Source organism: Pinus tabuliformis, chromosome 8, assembly GCF_031772625.1.
Source record: "Pinus tabuliformis cultivar Carrire ecotype Pingquan chromosome 8, CPIR1, whole genome shotgun sequence".
Taxonomy (NCBI): Eukaryota; Viridiplantae; Streptophyta; class Pinopsida; order Pinales; family Pinaceae; genus Pinus; species Pinus tabuliformis.
In genome coordinates this window covers 1,860,252,230-1,860,271,697 of record NC_142294.1, presented here as the reverse complement: position 1 = coordinate 1,860,271,697, position 19,468 = coordinate 1,860,252,230, and the positions used below count along the sequence as shown (strand labels likewise).

Below are 19,468 nucleotides of genomic sequence, written 5' to 3'. Positions count from 1 at the left end.
AAACATGCAATTTCAATTGCAGTCTACGTATTCGACGTGTTTATCCAACACCAACTGTAGATTCACTACAAAACATGGTGAAATCAAATCTCTAATGACATAGTGAACCTAAAGTGCTCAACAGTTAAGCATTGACTCTGTTATGAGTAAATTTCAATCATTATGCATGCATCCTTACATTGTAAAGAATAATACAACCTACTAGGTATTGTTGGATAAAAAAAATAAAAAATAAAATAAAAAGATTAAAAAAATAAAATAAAAATAAAACAACTGAATCTCACCATTTATCTAACAAGTAACCCTCCATGGGGAATACATATCTCAACAATGTCAATTCAAAAAATAGTAGTCAAAGGATGCATCTTGACTATCTATGAAAATTTTGCAATTATTCATCAAGTATAATAGTACCATAAATATCCTTAACCAAACAATCCCATAAAAGTTTCTAGAGTTTTGACTGGACATTGAACACAAAAGGCTTTTCACCAAATATGCAAATTTGAGCCTAAAAGAGCATGGTTTTCATCACATTTCGTGGGAGGCACGTTACAATATTGGGTAATTATGTGGTTTTCTTGTAGATTATGTGACAAATGTATAAGGCCTATAGGTTTGGAGTGTATTTATTAGTCAACAAGATCACAAAAGCTACTCAACAACATGAATGCCTTGTTCACAATAAAGAACATTATTATTACTAGTTTGCAATTGTATGAAAATCACACATGCATATTCCAAAAATTAAAATAGAAAACATATTTCAGTTTCATCTATGTAGTTGCATTCTCTTTCAAAACAACAAAAAATGTTTTCTTTAATGATCTGTAATCTTATTACTCTAAAAATCCTCTAAGGCTAACACAATAAGCAATTTTAAAGACAATTGTATCAAACCTAAAGCAACTCCTCAACATAGATTTCTTTCAATCTATTCAAGTTGGGTATCTCAACAACTACATCATAATCGCTTGAGTACTGGGTCATCCTTCCATCTGATGTTGTTCTCCGAATGAGTTCATTGTTACTTTCCTGTAAACTTGACCATGATATACCAAGGGAAAGTGGGCTACTCGAAGAGGCAATCCAACCAAAAACTTCACAAATGTTGCACTCAAACAAAGGAACAACAACCCAATCAAAATACTCTTTATATAACATTATTCTAGCCCATACATTCAACTTTAGCTTCTCCCGCTCTGTCAAATGAACCTGCAAGTGAAAAGAAATATTAAATTCGATACATGTAGATTGACACAATCATAGAAATAAAGACATATGTTGCACATACAATTGCTACAAGGACACCAGTGGAACACAGATAGCCACAACACAGATAGCGACATAAATGCATACATCTATGACACTGACAACAATGAAAAACAAACAGTTGTGACACTGAAAACGACTACATAGAAAATTGTGCACTGACAATGGCGGAAACATGGACACTATGCCACCGTCGTAAATAAAACTAGATACTTTGAAAACATAGTTGTTGCAGAGTATGACAAAAAAAATGCAAATGACCAGGGATTGTTGCTACAAATAAACACACTAAACTAGAAATAAGCACATAACACTACTATACTTTAAAACAGAAAGCTACTACCAATAAAACACATAAATGTTTCTTCTCAACCTCAATAGAAAACCATTTATACACAACAAAATGAATGACACACGATTGTAGAAATTGAACATACAACAACTATGGAATAAAAAAAACCAACACATTAAATTCCACAAATTGTTGTACATGAAAACATGATGCTGCAACATAGATTTGTACAAGAAACTAACCCACAAGTTGCTACAATGTACAAAAAACTACTACAAATAAGAACATGGCAGTAGAATACAGATTCTTCTCATTAAAGTGAAAGACATTTACATCAAAATATGCATCCCTCCCTACCATGGCAGTAGGAAGGATGCATAGCCTCTCCAAAAATTTCTCAAATGCATCCCACAAAACCTATCCTCAATTCCAACTAGAGAGAAAGCTCCTCCAAAATATCATTACACATACATTTCAAAACCCCCTAACTCTAAACCTAGGAGGGATTGCGTGGACATTGCGTGGGGATCACTTGTGTGCCACATGGAAGAAGAGAGAATTATATGACTAATTAACTATAAAACCTTGAAGCACCCTTGAAGGAGCATAATTTGAGATCCATAAGTCCAAATTTGGAAAAAATTTATATCACCAAAAATGTCTTACTGACACGAGTGTGATGGTGACATCCATTCAGAGCTTTGAAAAAAAAAACTTCGAGAAAGAGTAAAAAAAAAAACTAACTACCCCATTTTTTTAACTGTACCATGGAAGTTGGGTTAGTAAGTGAACACTTCATAAAGGGTAAGGTGGGGTGTTTACATAGTGGTATCAAGCATCCAGGTTCACCACTTGGACCGGATGGGCTCTACCATGAGAAAAATAATGGAAATGTCTCTTCTAAGCCTTAGGAATAAGTTGGCACTCTGTTATAGAGTTATCACAACAAAAGGGTTTTCACAATGAATTTTAGAAAATGGATATAACAAATGCATAGGTGTTAAAAGTCAGTCTATGATTGATTGATTTCAAGTATATTGATGTGCTTACCTGGTTATTTCACTATGTAGCAGATACTAATGTGTGACATGATCTTATTATGATATATGCTAATGACCTGTTTTGGTTTGATTGATATTATGTTCTAACCTAATATGATTAGTTTTAGACAACTACATGTAAACAACCTCCTGAGAGGAATCAAGGTGATAACCTTCACTTTGTATATTGAATTCTATTAATTGTAAAAGGTGTTTCTGTGAACGACAACACATGAAGATCACCAAGAACATAAAAGGATGGTACAAAATAAATTATGAGGACAAAGAAATGAACAAGAAGATGGTAGAATATAGTTCTGACCAAACACAACCAGGGAAAGAAGAAAGACCATTTAACCAAGGGTGAGGGGTAAACTCTTCTGACTTAATGGATACCTTGAGGAGCCTAAAGGTCGAGACTAGGAGTTGTAAGGATGATAATGAAATTTTGGTGATGATCAGGAAAAGAAACCCAAGGTGAATGTAGTGATACTACAAAGCCTCTCAGACTTACAAAGGCAGAGGCAATATGAGTTGGGGTCTATTCATAAAGATAGGCAAAGCCCTTTGGCACCAGAAGAGAGAAAAAATGGGGCAGATGGTATCAGGTCCAAGAAGAGGCATAGAAGGGAAAGTGAGGACACTATGAGAGGGAATGCACTAGCACCCTAGAGAGAAGGACGAGTACTTATGGGCATCACTTCAGTAGTCATTCTAGCTCTTCTACTAGGATGCATCATCATCATTATTATCATCAAAGAAGAGAAGAAAGGGACTGGATGCCATAAGAATTTAAGAAGGGCAAATTGTCTTGATTTTATGGAGAAATAAAAAAAATTGAATATTCGAGAGCTTGGTTTCTTGGAATGAAGAAGTTCATCAAAATCCATAACTATTCTAAAGACATGAAGGAAAATATAACCACATATAGTTTCAAATGGAAAGTAGACATATGGTGGGAAGATTTTAAGAACGTTAAGTGCATAAGAGAAGAGGAGTTGAACTAGAAAGAATTTGAAAGACTCTTCAAAAATAAACATTTATCGCATCAATGTTATGGAAAAAAAAAGAAAAATAATTTATGAGCTGAAAAATGAGACAAAATTGAGATGAAGAGTATGTCACCAAGTTTTTGGAATTGTTTAGATATGTGTCATATCTTATAGATGAGAAAGAAAAAATCCAAAGGTTCATTAGTGGGCTACCACTATCAATGAAGGATCAAATTGAAATTTTGGAACCTCAAACATTGGATGACACAAAAAAAACTAAAACATTATTATGAACAATCAAAACACAGGCCAAAGCTAAGGTTGATTTCAAGGCAAGGGGTAACTTTGAACCTAAAAGAAGAAAGCATAGAAATTTGGGCCATAAACCAAAGGAGAAGGCAAGAAGTTTTTCCACCAACATAGGTGATACTCAAAAAGGTTAATTGATGCTTATAAAGATCGACCTACTCATACTACATGAGAAGATCCAAAAATTTACATCAAATACCCTTCAAGTGTTGGGCTTATGGGGAGAATCACCTGATAAAGGATTGCCCAAAATAAAATCATGATGGCTCAAGGTTGTACCACATTCAAGAAGTAGATACAGTTTGGGATGCAGCTCTAAATGTGCCCAGGATCTATGCAGTTGTGGAATATTGGCATGATGGTCATTCGACCTCAACTAGTTAGAGGGTTGGTTAGATATGGAAACATTATTTTCATATCGCCATTTAAAGAAATGTAAATAAATTCTAAATCATCTATGCAAAAGTTGAATTATATTATTGGGAATTGGGTTGTTGTCACTGTTGAATGTTTCTGTGCATTTGGTGTTTTAGACTCTTGGTAGTGTGTGGTTTGTTAATTTTTCCTATGTACTTACACTCATGTTGATTCTACTGTTTTTTCTTTTTTTTTGTGTGTTGACTCGTGCTTGGTCATGCTACATTGTTTATGTTCGGTATTGTTTTTTTGCAGATTGTTATGAATTTTTCATCCTCCTTTATTTTTCCTTTAATGCCTTGGGTCTTAGGAAATCTATTGGCATATATGAAAGATAATGAATTTGAGGGAGGGATGAGTAGAATCTGACAATGGGAGAGGATCTGAATGAATTCCAATATAAAATCAATGGGAATTTGGATACATGAAGGAAGAATAGGATAAGTGGATAGTGGCAAAGAAACCATGAGAATGGTGTAGGGGAAGATCTCCCAACATTGACCTTATTAACATATGTAGATGTGTGTTGGGTTCTTGATCATGCTAACAAATAAACGATTGTATGAAATAATAATGCCATTGATAGGTTGTTATTCAAGGATCATTCTCACAAAAGAATGAATGAACATGATTCTAAGCCATATTGTAGAGATTAGTTTCATGAGGAAATTAGCTCATGAGGGTATGCTTGTTTTCATTGCAATTTCTATATGATGAATTTCATGTGCAGTCTTATGTTGTGATGTAGGGCAATGGATTGTCAGTTTGGGTGAGTGAACTTGGTTGCAAGAGGAATAGTGACCACCGAATGATATCAGAGTGTGCAAAAAAGCACTAGAGGATTACAAGAGAACCACTATAATATGGTCAATTTACTGGATTCTATAAAAATTTAGTTACTAGGTGACCAACTGTGTGTGTAAGGTTGAATGTAAATGAGCTACAATTATAAAGATGACTATTATTATACGCAGGTTAAGCATGACTAGTTCGTGTTTCAGAATCAAAACATTGAGGATGATGTTCCCCCAAGGGGGAGGGGTTTTTAACAACCCCTAGTTAATTCCCCATTATAAATAATTGCAATTTACTCAAATACTAAGAGAAGGGACATGAATTCCAATGTTCTTGAGGTGGGAGGTCACTTGAGGATTTGGAAAAATAATAAAATACATCAGCCATGGTTGGCCGTGTTAAAATTATGAAATTATGGTAAAATTACACTTTTGACAGCTCATTTTATGGAGATGATGATTGCATTAAATTCCTATCTTTTAGAGGACCAAAATCGACCTATAGATCACTCAAATCAGATAAGGGAAAGTGTACGTATGAAGGAAATCCCACATATGCACATTTGGACAGGTCGACCCTAATAGAAATTGGTCACCTTTGGAAGACTATAAATACAAGAGACCTCAATATCATTTGGACATCGCCAAGAATCTTCTTCTTCTCTTCTCATTGATTGGTTCACATAGGTTTGAGGCAAGGACTACGAAAGAAGTTTGCAAAGGTCTGAAATTACATGGTCTGAGGCTCACATCTGATTTAGGGTTTATGGGCTACAATCACAGGCACATCACAGAGAAAAAACATCCACAATCACTGGATTGAAAGCATCAAGGGTGCGACTGGAAGTATCTAGTTGCTCGCACATCTCCTCATGCGTGCGACAGGGAAGTTTTACTGAAATTGACCATTCACCAAAGTTGACTACAGTTGACCGCAGAAGGGAAAACCTTTCTGTGATATATTCTAATATTGGAAACTTATTTCTAAATGTTATTGGGTTGTTTTGTTGGATGATATTTTATTGGGCTAATTGTACTCTCTATTGAACATTTTATGACAATCTAATAGAAGAATAATTTGAAAGGGTTTTCCCCCTAGTGGGGTTTTTTCCTCGTCTTTGACCAAACCTGACATCTCTTGTTGATGTGTTGATTTTTCCTTTGTCATTACATTTATTGTTCTATCTTCAATTATTGTTAATGAATGAAAATATTGCTAATTGAAGTATTGAATTGGGCTAAAGTAATTGTTACAACATAGAACAATCTGAAAAATTAACATGGTATCAGAGGTAAGGTGAAGGGCTCTTGTTTCTAGTCCTTCCATGATGCCATGATGCATATTATTATCTTGGTGATATCTCTAACACAAGATTTAGGAGCTTATGATAGGACCATTTTGTGGGGAATACCATGTTACTCATAGGAGAGATTTGTTATTCCCTCTTTCATTGGTCCCTTTCTTCAACTTCCTCCATCTTTCTAGAAATATGAGCTTCTTTCTATAAACTTTTCATAGCATTGAATCTTAGCTATGCTTATTTCAAACTTGCCTTTCATTTTTTCACATGTTTGAGTCCTTTTAACCTTCAATACTTTTTCCATCGACTTGTCTTTCACTATTTAGCATAGAGACCATAAATCATCGAATGAGGTAACTCATGGATATTTTTTACCTTGATTATCTGTTAGTGCATTATGGACCAGTGATGGTTATCTTCCTTCCTCGATCTTGTAGATGGGACCTTATGAGGATATACTACATCCTTTGATACCTTTTCTTCCATGTAGATCATATTTCATGTGACCTTCTTCATTTCACCTTCAGAGAGTGAGTTTTCCTTTGATGTTTCCAATATTTCTATATGAAGGGATCTTTCATAAGTATCCCTTTTCATGAATTCAACGGAGACCTTTTGATGACTTCTGCTACTTAGAGGACTATGTCTATCCTCCCTCTTCATGCAAGGAATCTTGATGACCCATCCAATTTATAGATGTCCTTGCAGTCATGAAGTCATTTAACCAAACTTAATTATAGAATGAAAAGATACTTACTTATCATTTGAAGATGAAATATTCACCTTGATTTCTTTGATGATGGTTGCAGAAGATATATGAGGGCTTCTTCTTGGGTGACCTTCTTCCAAATGAGAGAACCTTTCCTCAATAGAAAATGTTGCTCCTTTTGATGAGGATGATTTGTTACATTTTCAAATGATCTTCTTCTCAGATAAGGAGATGATCTTTGCTTGATTATAACCTTGAAGATGACAATTCCTTCTCGCCTTTAATATTATTTGCCTTCTTTTGTAGAGTGGATCAAGAATGCTTCAATATTTTCCAAGATGATGATATTTTTATTGTGATGTCCATTGAGTTAAATTGCTTTGTAGATATCTTGATAGGAGTCTTGGTGGACTTTTGATGATGATTGTGGAGAAAAGTTTCTTATTGTGTAAACTGCTTCTTGATCCTTCAATCTTGACAAAACCCTTCAATTTGCTTTTATTTTCTTCTTAAAGCTTGATCCTTGAATTTATCTTTGTTGCCCTTCCTTTGACTTCATCATCTTAGCTCTGATTCCATGTTGAAGAATCTAGGGAAATTAGATTTAATAGGATTCTTTAAGACTTGATAACTATTTGTGAGGTGTTTTAACTTTTCTTCTTAACATATTCTTCACTTTTTATTATTAGAGTGTGTATTTTTTAGTTCATCAAATAGCTTCCAAAACATAGATACAAGAACTCAAGATGTTTGGCTTTCTGCCAAGGCAAAAACCTCTCCCTCTTGGAGAGGAAAACCCGCATAAAATTATTCTTATAGAGATTCCAATTGACAAATACCAAGACCATGACCCTTGACATGTTATTCCACTCTAAGACCAAGAAACCAATCCTCTTCTTTGTCACTGATGAGATCATCATCATTGCGGCACCATTGAGGTCATCACTTACTGCATCATTGAGGTCATTATTGTTGCACCATTGCTAAGCCTTCACCTAGATCATTTTTGCATTCTTCTTTTGTATCATCACCATGTCTTCATCGATGCACTGAGGTCTTCATCATGCCCTCATCTTCACTAAGATCATTATGATGAGGTCATAACTATGTACAGTATGTTGAGAAAGAATTGTTGTGGGATTACTATTATGTTGAGACAGTGATCAATGTATCATCTTCATCTTCTTCATAATAAACATACTGATACAATGATCAACACTAAGGTCTATGTCATTACATATATAACGAAATTTTGATTGTGGTATTTCCATGCACCTTAGATACCCACCACCAAGGAGGAGAAGATTGTAATCTGCTTACTGAAATTATCCCTGAAATAGCAAGGGTATCTCGAATGTGTCCTCCTGAAATGTGAGGTTCAGATTCTTGTACCCATCCGAGAGGATCTGAGGTCATGTGCTTAACCTAAGTTTCAGAGATCAGAGACACTATTCTCCTACCTTGATTCAAGATTCCTGTACCTCCTACACCCATTTGAAGTTCAGAGAAGAATTTGAAATCTTGCTTTTTTGTGGTGACCCTAACTGTGTATATGTAGTAGTTATGTCTCTGTATTTGAGCCGACATGACATTGTGAAGTGTTATGTCCTTTTATTGATCTGACATGACTTTATTTAGTTTATTTAATTCAATTTGAGGCCGACATGACTTCCCTCTTTATCGTGTTGCGTGTTGCCTTCTTCAAGAGGATTGTGCTTGTCTTGGAGGTCTATTCTAGACCTTTATATAGACTTGTATACATTACATATAGGCTCAAGAAGAGCATTCCATTGACTCTTTGATATCCTAAGGCTCTCAATGGGATCCATCTATAAAATAAACATCTTTTTCATGAAACCCATGTAGCAAGGAATAATAATAAATTCATTTTCTTGTTTTACAAAAATCATAATTACAATGTCATGAAGACCAAACCTAGTTACACTTTCTTCAACACTTCCAACCTGAAGAGGTAGTTAACTGACTTATTTTTTGTATAAATGTAGATGAAGCAAAACAAAGATAGTATAGTCGAAGTTGTACACAGTTGTAGTTACATGCTCTTTTAGTAGTAGTTTTGTAGTTTGTTGTAGTCATGCACAATCGAGACATAGAGTTTGAATTGTATGCAATTGTAGTTGCTTGACGTGTTGTAAATTCATGTGTGATCTTATTTTTTAATTGAAAAATCATATTAGTTTTTGATGAGTGTGGTTTTCTTGTGTTCTTGTTTTGATCCGTTGTTTTCTATGTAACTTTAAAAATCTATCAAAGAAGCTTTAGAGAATCCAATATTGAGTACTAGTCGGGAAAATCAATCTACACACACATTAATAGATATACGACGCAATCAACAAAATCTATCAAACATGAAATTTAAATGACTATAAAACCTTGGTGTTGATTCTATTCAACTAATTTCCAAGCCACAAGGGTTCTGAAAAATGTTATAAAGGCCAACAATTATGATTGTACACAATTATTTGAGAAAACTGTATTAATTAGTTTGTTTGGTGGATGTCAGTGACACTCCCACTAAATTCAACAGTGATTTAGTGGACATGAGGATCATCCCGCCATGAATTATTAGATCAAATTTTCTTAGAAGCTTCGCCATTAAAGTAGATTTTGGATGGCCCAAATGCTTCGGAAACAAAACTAATTAGTTAGTCAGTTATTCTTTGTCCATAGTATCTAATAGAAAATTAAGGCATTCTAAAATTAAATCTTGGAGATCCTTTGTTATGAACCTATTTAGTGTATCAGGGGATATTATGAATAAATGGTAGCAGGTAAGTTGACAACCCACTCCAAAGGCTTAACATCTTTGCTTCAACATGGAGTTGCTAGTGTCAACTCTGAATCCCACGCAAATGAGGGAATTTGGCTGCTATGGCTGATGCAACAAAGTGTTAGAAATTTTACAAGGGGAAGAGAAGAGGAGTCAACTCAACAAATCAGTTGTGGAATTCAAATCTATGGAAAGCAAATCGCAGCTAGACAGAGGCTTAAAAAATAAAAAAAAATTACTCACGGAAAAACAGAGTAAAAGCTTGGAGAAACACAATAAGACTTTAGATTATATTTCTAATGCATGAAAATACATTCAAATGAGACTGCGGCTCATTCAACATGTAAATAAAAATTCTTGCGGTGATTTACACTTCACCAGGGATTGCGGAGTAACACACAATAACTGTTGTTTTCACGTGCCCACCAAAATTTGCTCCACCATTTTCTCTCTTCACCTCTCAGACTTACACCCTCCAATCTCTACCCACTTATGAAAATGACTTTTATATTCATATTTATCAAAACATACAAATTGACTCATTAATACATGACAAAGAAAAAATTTAAGACATGGGATGGACGATAATACAAAATGAGTGATTTTCTGAACTTGTAGAGGTTAGGGAGGTTGTAGACTGCAAGTAAGGGTTGCGCATTAAATGTTTGCACATACATATTTACCAACTCTTCATTAAGTGCTTTAACTATTTCTGAACTTGTAGAGGTTGTGGACTGCAAGTAAGAGTTGCGCAGTAAATGTTTTCCCATACATATTTACCAACTCTTCATTAAGTGCTTTAACTATCTAATGTGTTGCCTTAATGGACGATGATACAAAATGAGTGATTTTCAAAACTTGTAGAGGTTGTGGACTGCAAGTAAGAGTTGCAAAATAAATGTTTGCCCATACATATTTACCAACCCTTCATTAAGTGCTTTAACTATCTAATGTGTTGCCTTGTACTTTTGCTCAGAGCTTCAGTCCTCCAGCCTCCAAACAAAATCGCAAACTATAGTTGAGGTGTGCCACACGTATTTTTGTTTTCAATCTAATTAACTGCGGTAGTTGAGATTAATATTTCCAACAAAATATCGTCGATGGAAAAAGAATTAAAGAAAAAAATTGTGGATGTGAGATTCAAGGCCTGAAGGTTTTGCTATCAAATGGAAAATACTTTGTTAAATCGATGCACTATGTTCATTTAGCAAAGAAAAAACTCTTGCAAATTATAAAAGAACAATTTCAACCAACATATTTCAAATGAATCAACCGAAACTTGTGATTTATTTTTGCAGACAAACATGCACATTCTACAGAAGTAGTAGCACAAACATGCACATTCTACAGAAGTAGTAGTTCAGACATTAAAACCTTGAAATAAAAAGCATCAAGTTCATATTTTGTTTAATATTTACTTGCATCTCAGTACTATGGTTACAAATGTTAATCAAAAGGTATCTAGTGTGACCAAAGCTATCCATATGACAAGAAAACCTTAAACCAGAAAATAAAACTTCACGTCAAGCAAGTCAAGCCCCACTGCTTGTGTACTAGCTTAACTGCATTTTCTTTACGGAACACAATCAAAAGATGCTGATATTTCTTCAAGAAACACATTACATTCAAGTAGTACCACCAAGAAATGGAGTTAAACAGAAAAAAGACACGCATTACATTCCATTGGCTCTGCAAGTAAATGAAGTTCAACACCAAAAAAAACACATCATATTCAACTGGATCCAACAGGTATGTGGAGATCAACACAAAAACATAAAGTAACATTCGTAAAAGTCTCCCAAAATAATAGATTCAAACTGTTGATTCAAACATTCATATAACCCAAATCTTTATTTTTTTGCACGATGCGAGGGTAACAACTCAGCCGTAAGCTTCTCACAGATAATACATTACAGTTTCCACATACAACATATTCCTTTACATCGTTCGGATCTACAACACCTTAGCATTTTTCCGACTAAATTGGAACTGAAGTAGTTACATGGAAAGATGTGTGTAATAAAAAACTTTACATGGAAAAATGGAAAAATGAGCATAATAAAAAAACCGAAAAAAAAAAGAACTGGAAGTCACTGCAGAGCGCATTAAATGAAAGCGTACAAAACTACCCATTAAAGCATTAAAATAGTGGAGACTTCATTTAAAACCAAACTACTAGTGAAAACAACTCACTATTCCATTCTAACTTAAGAAGCCAATGGATTTCCCACATCTTGATTCTTTCTCCAGCTTTTCAATGAAAACATGATCTATGTTCAATAGTCTAAAATTAAATCTGAAGGTACATAGTGGTGCAAAGTGGCACCTAGGGAGCCTTTCTCAAAGGAATGATAATAATCTTATAAATAGTTCTTATATCACTCATGGTTTAAATTTGTTAGAATTAATGGAGAATAGGTTATTGTTGTTACGTAGTTGTGCATTCTACTTTTCTTAGCCATTCAGTTCCTACTATTCAGGGATATGATTTGATGTCCCTAACAAATTGTATCTATTTATTATTGGAGATTAATGTGAAGCTTGTGTGGCGTTTTGCTTGTAGGAGCTCCTGGTGATCCGCACCTGTGAGCTCCTCTTGTGTTGGTTTGTCATTTCATATCTTCCCTATGCAACTGTTGACATGGTATCAGAGCAGCAGGACTATTAATCTTGTATGCTAAGTGGAGGGCGCGACTGAAGTGAAATCGACGCATGATTTGGATAGATAAACACGACGGTGCAGAGAAGCACTTCTCGACAATTTCATTCCGAAAGCTTGGCATGGGAATGTGGTGTATTAGCGCGACAATCTTCGCAAGACCATGGTACTGACTCGCGCTGACTATGCAAAAGGCTGTGTGCTGGGGGCTACGTGTTTTTTTCTTTTTTTCTTTTGAAAGGGCTGTGTGTGAAAGTGTTGTGGTCAGCGTGGGGCATGTTTCATAATTGGAGAGGAGGCATCATGGAGATTTCTCGAAAGCACACCGTGGAACCCTGAACTACACACAGGTGAGAGTGTGGAGATCTTGGAAATCAAGAGGTGGCCTACAACATGAAGCTACACAAGAGATTCAGTGTATGCTAGAAGTATGACTGTTTGAGTCAGTGTAGTATTTTTTTATGGAGTTGTGTGAGATCCTCATTCAAGAGGCCGCAGGGAGGAGGTGTTCAAGCTGGACTTGCGATGAGAAGGAGGCTAGATCGCTAAGAAGAGCTGCAAGGAGGAGTGAATAGCCATTGAGCCTATCTGTCCACGGAAGACCCAACGTTCACTGACATCCTTCCATCAGTGAAATTCCCTATTATGGCTGTTGTGGAGTTGTGCATATAAGGAGCTAGGCTTGACACAGTGTTATTGGAAGAGGGACGAATCTGGTATCAAGTAATCTATTGTTTTCCTTAATATATGTTGAGGTGGCCCCTTGCATAATTAAAGTTTTCTAAATCTTTAATTAAAAAAATCTGGAGTTTCTTTAAATTGAAGAACTCTGCATTATTTGGAGGAATTAATTATTTGTGTAAAGGGGGCATTTTTTTGAAGGAAATTCGCAGAGATTGGGGCTTTTTTTTTAAGATCTAAGGTTTGTTTAAATTATTGAAGTTTTTATTCATTCAAGATGAATAATCAAATTGTTGAAGCTTATCTCAATGAGAGTAATAAGCTTGATGGTTCCAATTACACCAATTGGAAGTTTAAGCTCCAGACCCTGCTTGAGGGACAGAATGCCTATGGCATTGCCACCAGTGATGAGGTCAAGCCAACTGCTACAACTGGTGGATCAAATACAGTGATTCAAGACTGGGAGAAAAGGGAGATGAAGGCAAAGGTGCTACTCAAGTTATCAGTCAAAGATTGCATCATCCCTCACATTCGGGAGTGCAAGGCAGTGAATGATATATGGACGACACTCAAAGATATGTACGAGATCAATAACACCAGTCGAACCTTGTACCTCAGGAAGAAGATTCTCTCCATCAAGATGGAGGAGAATGAGTCTGTTTCTTCATTGATATCCCGGATAAAGGAGGTTAAAGATACACTGACTGATATCGGTCAAACTGTGGCGAATGATGATCTGGTAACGATTACCATGAAAGGCATGATGGATGATTATCAGATGTTTATAACGGGATTGAATGCAAGATAAAAGCCTCCAGGCTTTGAAGAGCTTACTGGGATCTTGCTACAAGAAGAGGAAAGGAGGTTGTCTCTCAAACCTCAAAATCCAGATCTTGCATTGATGACCAAGTTCAAGCCAAAATGGAAAGCGGTGGCTGATCACGGAAGGGCAGTGTATCACGAAAAATAACACCACAAGGTATGACCTCGCATAAACATGACTCTTCTCCTACATGTTTTTATTGTGGCAAGATAGGCCATATTGGTAAATTTTTCCATAAGAAAAAGGCAGATGGGGAGAGGTACAAGCAAAGAAGACATGCAGGTCATGTGGCTAATGCAGATCAGAACTAGGATGTTAGATTATTTATTGTTGAGAATACACTAGCCACTGAGGAGGATGAATCAGATATTTAGTTCGTAGATTCTGGATCCTCCTCACATATGACAAGTAAAAAGCAATAGTTCATAAATTTTAGAGAATCCAACACTGAGTAAAAGTATACCTTGGAGATAATATAGGGTATGAGATCAAGGGACATGGAGATGTCCTTGTCACTCTGCCTAATGGAAAGATCAGGAATATATATGATGCGTGGTATGTTCATGGTATTAAGAAGAACCTGATTTCTGTATCAAAAATTACAGATCAAGATCTCAAGGTAGAATTCTTTAAATATTATTGTATTATTAAAGACTTGTTGGACCGGATGAAGCCTACAGCTACAGGTATTCGTATAGGAGGACTCTACAAACTAGATGTGAAGAGTACACCACAACAAGCATTGATGTCATTGGATAAGTCTGCTGAAAATTTGTGACATCAGCGACTTGGGCACATCAATTTCAGTGACCTTCTTCTATTGCAGAACAAAGGTATGGTAGATGGTCTTCCTGTTTTGAAAAAGTTGCATATTGATTGTGAAGCATGTGCATTCGGTAAACAACATAGAGATGAATTTCTTACTATTAAAGATAGGAAATAGAGGGATATACTCAAACTTGTGCACACTGATTTATGTGGCCCTATGTAGACAAGATCGTTAGGTGGGGCCTACTATTTTCTAATCTCCGTTGATGATTGTACAAGATTCACATGGGTGTATTTTGTTAGACAAAAGAGTCATGCTTTTGAGTATTTCAAGCAGTTCAGGAACATGATCGAGAAGCAGATATGAAGGTTCAACAAGATTCTTCGATCAGATCAAGGCAGAGAATTCAAGAAAGGGGATTTCAACAAATACTGCAAAGTGCATGGGATATAGCAACAATTTACAACACCTTACACTCCTCAGAAGAATGGAGTATCTGAGAGGAAAAACAGAACACTGGTAGAGTGTGCTCATAGTATGTTGAAAGGTAAGAATCTAACTAATGGTTTTTGGGCAGAAACTATCAATACTGCAGTGTATTTGAAGAATAGGAGTCCCACTAAAAGTCTTGATTATAAAACTCCTTTTTAAGCATTGCTTGGCTTCAAGCCGACAATAAGTCACCTTAGAGTATTTGGTTGTAAAGCCTTTGCGCGTTTTCCCAAAGAAAACAGGAAGAAGTTAGATTCAAAAGCCATTAAATGTACCTTCATTGGATACTACAGTTAGTATAAGGCTTTTAAATTGTTTGATCCTACTACACACAAGGTGTTTGTTAGTAGAGACATATTATTCCATGAACAAGTTGATGATGGAAATCCTGTTCAAGATAATGAAGAATGGCATGTACCCTTTTTCAGATGAGGATGTTGAAACAGGGATTAGTCAACAACAACAACAACAGTTGCAGCAGCAGCAGGATAAAGAGGAGGAAATTGAGTTTAGTCCACAAAGAGAAGAACATCAAAAAATAATTGACACCCCACCACTCAGGATATCTAGCAAGCCGAAACAATTACCAACTCGATATAGGGATTGTACGCTCATGACTGGTATGTTAAACATTGCAGAACCTTCTAATTTTCATGAAGCTAGTAAGAGTTCTAAATGGAAGGAAGCAATGAAAGAGGAATATGAATCTATTATTAAGAATAATACTTGGGATCTAGTAAAGCTTCCTCATGGTAAACAACCCATAGGTTGCAGATGGTTCTTTAAGTTAAAGTTTTAAGCAGATGGATCTGTTGATAAGTATAAAGCAAGGTTGGTTGCAAAGAGGTATTCCCAGAAAGAAGGTACTGATTTTGAGGAAACATTTGCCCATGTTGCAAAATTAAATACTATCAGAATGATTATTGCTTTAGCCACCAAGCATCATTGGAAAATACATCAATTAGATGTTAAATCTGCTTTCTTAAATGGTGATTTAAAAGAATAAGTATACTTAGTGTAGCATGAGGGGTTTGTTAAGAGGGGAGAAGAGCATTTAGTTTGTAGACTAAAGAAAGCTTTATATGGTTTAAGACAGGCTCCTAGATCCTGGTATGACAAAATTGATTCTTTTTTCCTCATGCATGGTTATAAACAGAGCAAAAATGATCCTAATTTGTATACTGTGTTTAATGATGAGGGGTAGATAGTGTTGATTTCTTTATATGTAGATGATCTGATCATGATAAGAAGTGTAGAAAATCTCATTGAAGAAATCAAGCAGCAGTTATCCCATAAATTTGAGATGAAGGACCTTGGAGAAATGCATTATTGTTTAGGTCTAGAAGTTTGGAGAGATTCAAGCCAAACTTTCTTGTCCCAGAGTAAGTATGCTAAGAGTTTGTTGAATAAATTTAAAATGGATCAGTGCAAGGCTGCATTTGTGCCTTTATAGTAGAACAACAAACTTCAAGTGAATGATGGTTCGAAATATGCAGATGCAACATTGTACAGACAGTTGGTTGGTAGTCTTATCTATTTGACTGCAACAAGACCAGATCTAGCGTATGTAGTGAGTGTTTTGAGTTAGTTCATGAATCAACCTCATGAGAACCATTGGCTTGTAGCGAAAGGAGTATTGAGGTATCTACAAGGAACTTCAGACTTTGGTATTTTGTATTCTGACTCATTTGATGTTAGCTTGATAGGTTATACAAACTCTGATTGGGCAGGAAATTTATATGATAGAAGATCAATTATATGTTATGCCTTTAGCATTGGGTCTGAGGTCATCTCTTGGTGTAGCAAGAAGCAGCATACTGTATCCTTATCCTCAGCAGAAGCAAAATATCAAGCTATGTGTGTAGCAGCATGTGAGGCAGTTTGGTTGCGCAAACTTCTCCAAGATGCAGGGGAAGAACAGACAGAAGCTACGGTTATCAATTGTGATAATCAAAGTTCCATCAAACTAGCTTACAATCCTATGATTCATAAAAAAACTAAGCACATAGACACTCAATTTCATTTTTTAGGGAAAAGGTGTAGTCCAAAGAGATTTGTGTTGAATATTGTAATTCTTGTGATAATATGGTTGATATATTTACTAAGCCTCTAGGAAGACTAAAGTTTGATTTGTTTAGGGACATATTAGGTGTGTTTAAGAACCCTTTCTCCATTAAGGGGGAGTGTTAGAATTAATGGAGAATAGGTTATTGTTGTTACGTAGTTGTGCATTCTACTTTTCTTAGTCATTCAATTCCTATTATTCAGGGATATGATTTGTTTTCCCTAACAATTGTATCTATTTATTATTGGAGATTAACGTGAAGCCCGTGTGGTGTTTTTCTTGTAGGAGCTCCTGCTGATCCACACCTGTGAGCTCCTCTTGTGTTGGTTTGTCATTTCATGTCTTCCCTGTGCAACTCTTGACAAAATTCATTTAGTTCTTTGTAAATCAACTACAAAAAATCATTATAATAAGTTCATAAAGATTGAATTCATATAAATCCATAAATAAAATTGAATTAAATATTTTTATAATCACTTAGTTTATATTAATGATTAAGTAATATCTTTTTCTATATCTTTCTCATAAACTTGTATAGAAAATACTAGTAAACTACCATACAACTCTTGTTTATAAATAGATTTAATAAATCATCTATTTATTATTCTTAAATTATACCATCATATTAAAAGAAACTCACATCTTAACAAAAAAACCATCTCAACCAAATCTCAACCATTTCAGTTCACTTATATGTACTGAAATCATAAATAATTTTTTAATCAATAGCATCCCATTCCATAATAGTGAAATATCTATAAGTTTTTTACAACCATTGCACATGATTTAATTCACTCTCACAAGATTTCTTATCCCTGCAATACAAAAATTATTCACTCGCCCATCACAAAAGTTTCGTATACACAAAAGCAAAAATCATTATAACCAATTCCATCCTCAAGTAACAAAAATTCCCCACATAGATGATATGTAAATAGCGTAGTACAACCCTAACTTATGTTATGTTGATAGGAAATACCACATGAATAAATGTGTATTATGTTTATGTCCATGCCTCTATCAATTTGTGAAAAACCTTGAACATCCGTCTTCTTACTGACTAGAACTATCCATCCCCTCTCTTCCTCCCCATTATAATGTCTCAAAATCCCTTCCCGTCTCAACTCTCTTATCCGTGGTGTTGCCTCATCTGATCTAATGAAACTCATTTGCAATCTCGCCTCCCTACTGTACTCAGTCATGTTGAGCCATGAGAAAAGTACATTGATCTCACCACACTCACTGTACTTTTTAAACAAGGGATGCTCTTTTTTCCACATAAGTACATGTACGCCTCTTCCACCTCCGTTTCCATGGCAGGTTTAGTATTGTAGGTTTGATTGATTATAACCAAGCATTGGCGTAAAAGTGACATGTAAGCACGACTTGATAGAGTTGGTGATAAAGAAAATTAATTGATCCGAAATGGATACTAAATCAAGAAGAAAAGGTATTACAGACTCATGTGCAAGAATGCCTATATTATTTAGTGCAACGAATCAAAAATATTGCAAATAATATAGACAATTAACAATCAAAAAACATAACAGACACACACATCAACACAGCCAAAATAATAAAGGAGTTCACCAGACTTCCTGGCTACGTCTCCTGGTCCAGCTTTCAGTGTCGACCTCTATATTAAGTCTTTAAGAATAGATTATTACAAGAGTGAGCTCAAAAACAAAGTCTCAACCGACAGCGACATCAAAGAGGGATCTAATCGAAAACCTCGAGTCTAAAAGAGTGCACAGAATCTCCCTCTGTCCTGTTCCTCTATTCAATCTGCCTCAATTTGACTGACTGATTTTCTTCAACTGACTTCTCCCCCTTTCTGTTCTGGCATTGAATGGCTTTTAAGCCTATCGGCGTTGTCGGTTCAATCCCCTTCTTGGGCTCTCTGGCTCTCGGCGTTGTCCCTTCATCTCCCTACTGAGTGTTTAAACAATCATTGCAAAAATGCTTAAGGCATTGAGGCCATTTTGTTTACAAACGAAAGGACTGGGCGTGGGTGAAAATCCCTGAGAACACACTTTTCCATTTTAACGAGGAATACACAGAA

The 19,468-nt window shown here is 35.5% G+C and overlaps 1 long non-coding RNA gene across 1 annotated transcript in view; it reads right to left on the bottom strand.

Annotated features, from left to right (window-relative positions):
• Nucleotides 1–950: 950 nt before the first annotated feature.
• Nucleotides 951–19,468, bottom strand: part of LOC149243729 (uncharacterized) — a 61,771-nt gene continuing 43,253 nt past the window's right edge. The window contains exon 3 of the long non-coding RNA XR_016245800.1: nucleotides 951–1,215. This is a non-coding gene — a long non-coding RNA (uncharacterized LOC149243729). The remainder of the gene's footprint in view (nucleotides 1,216–19,468) is intronic.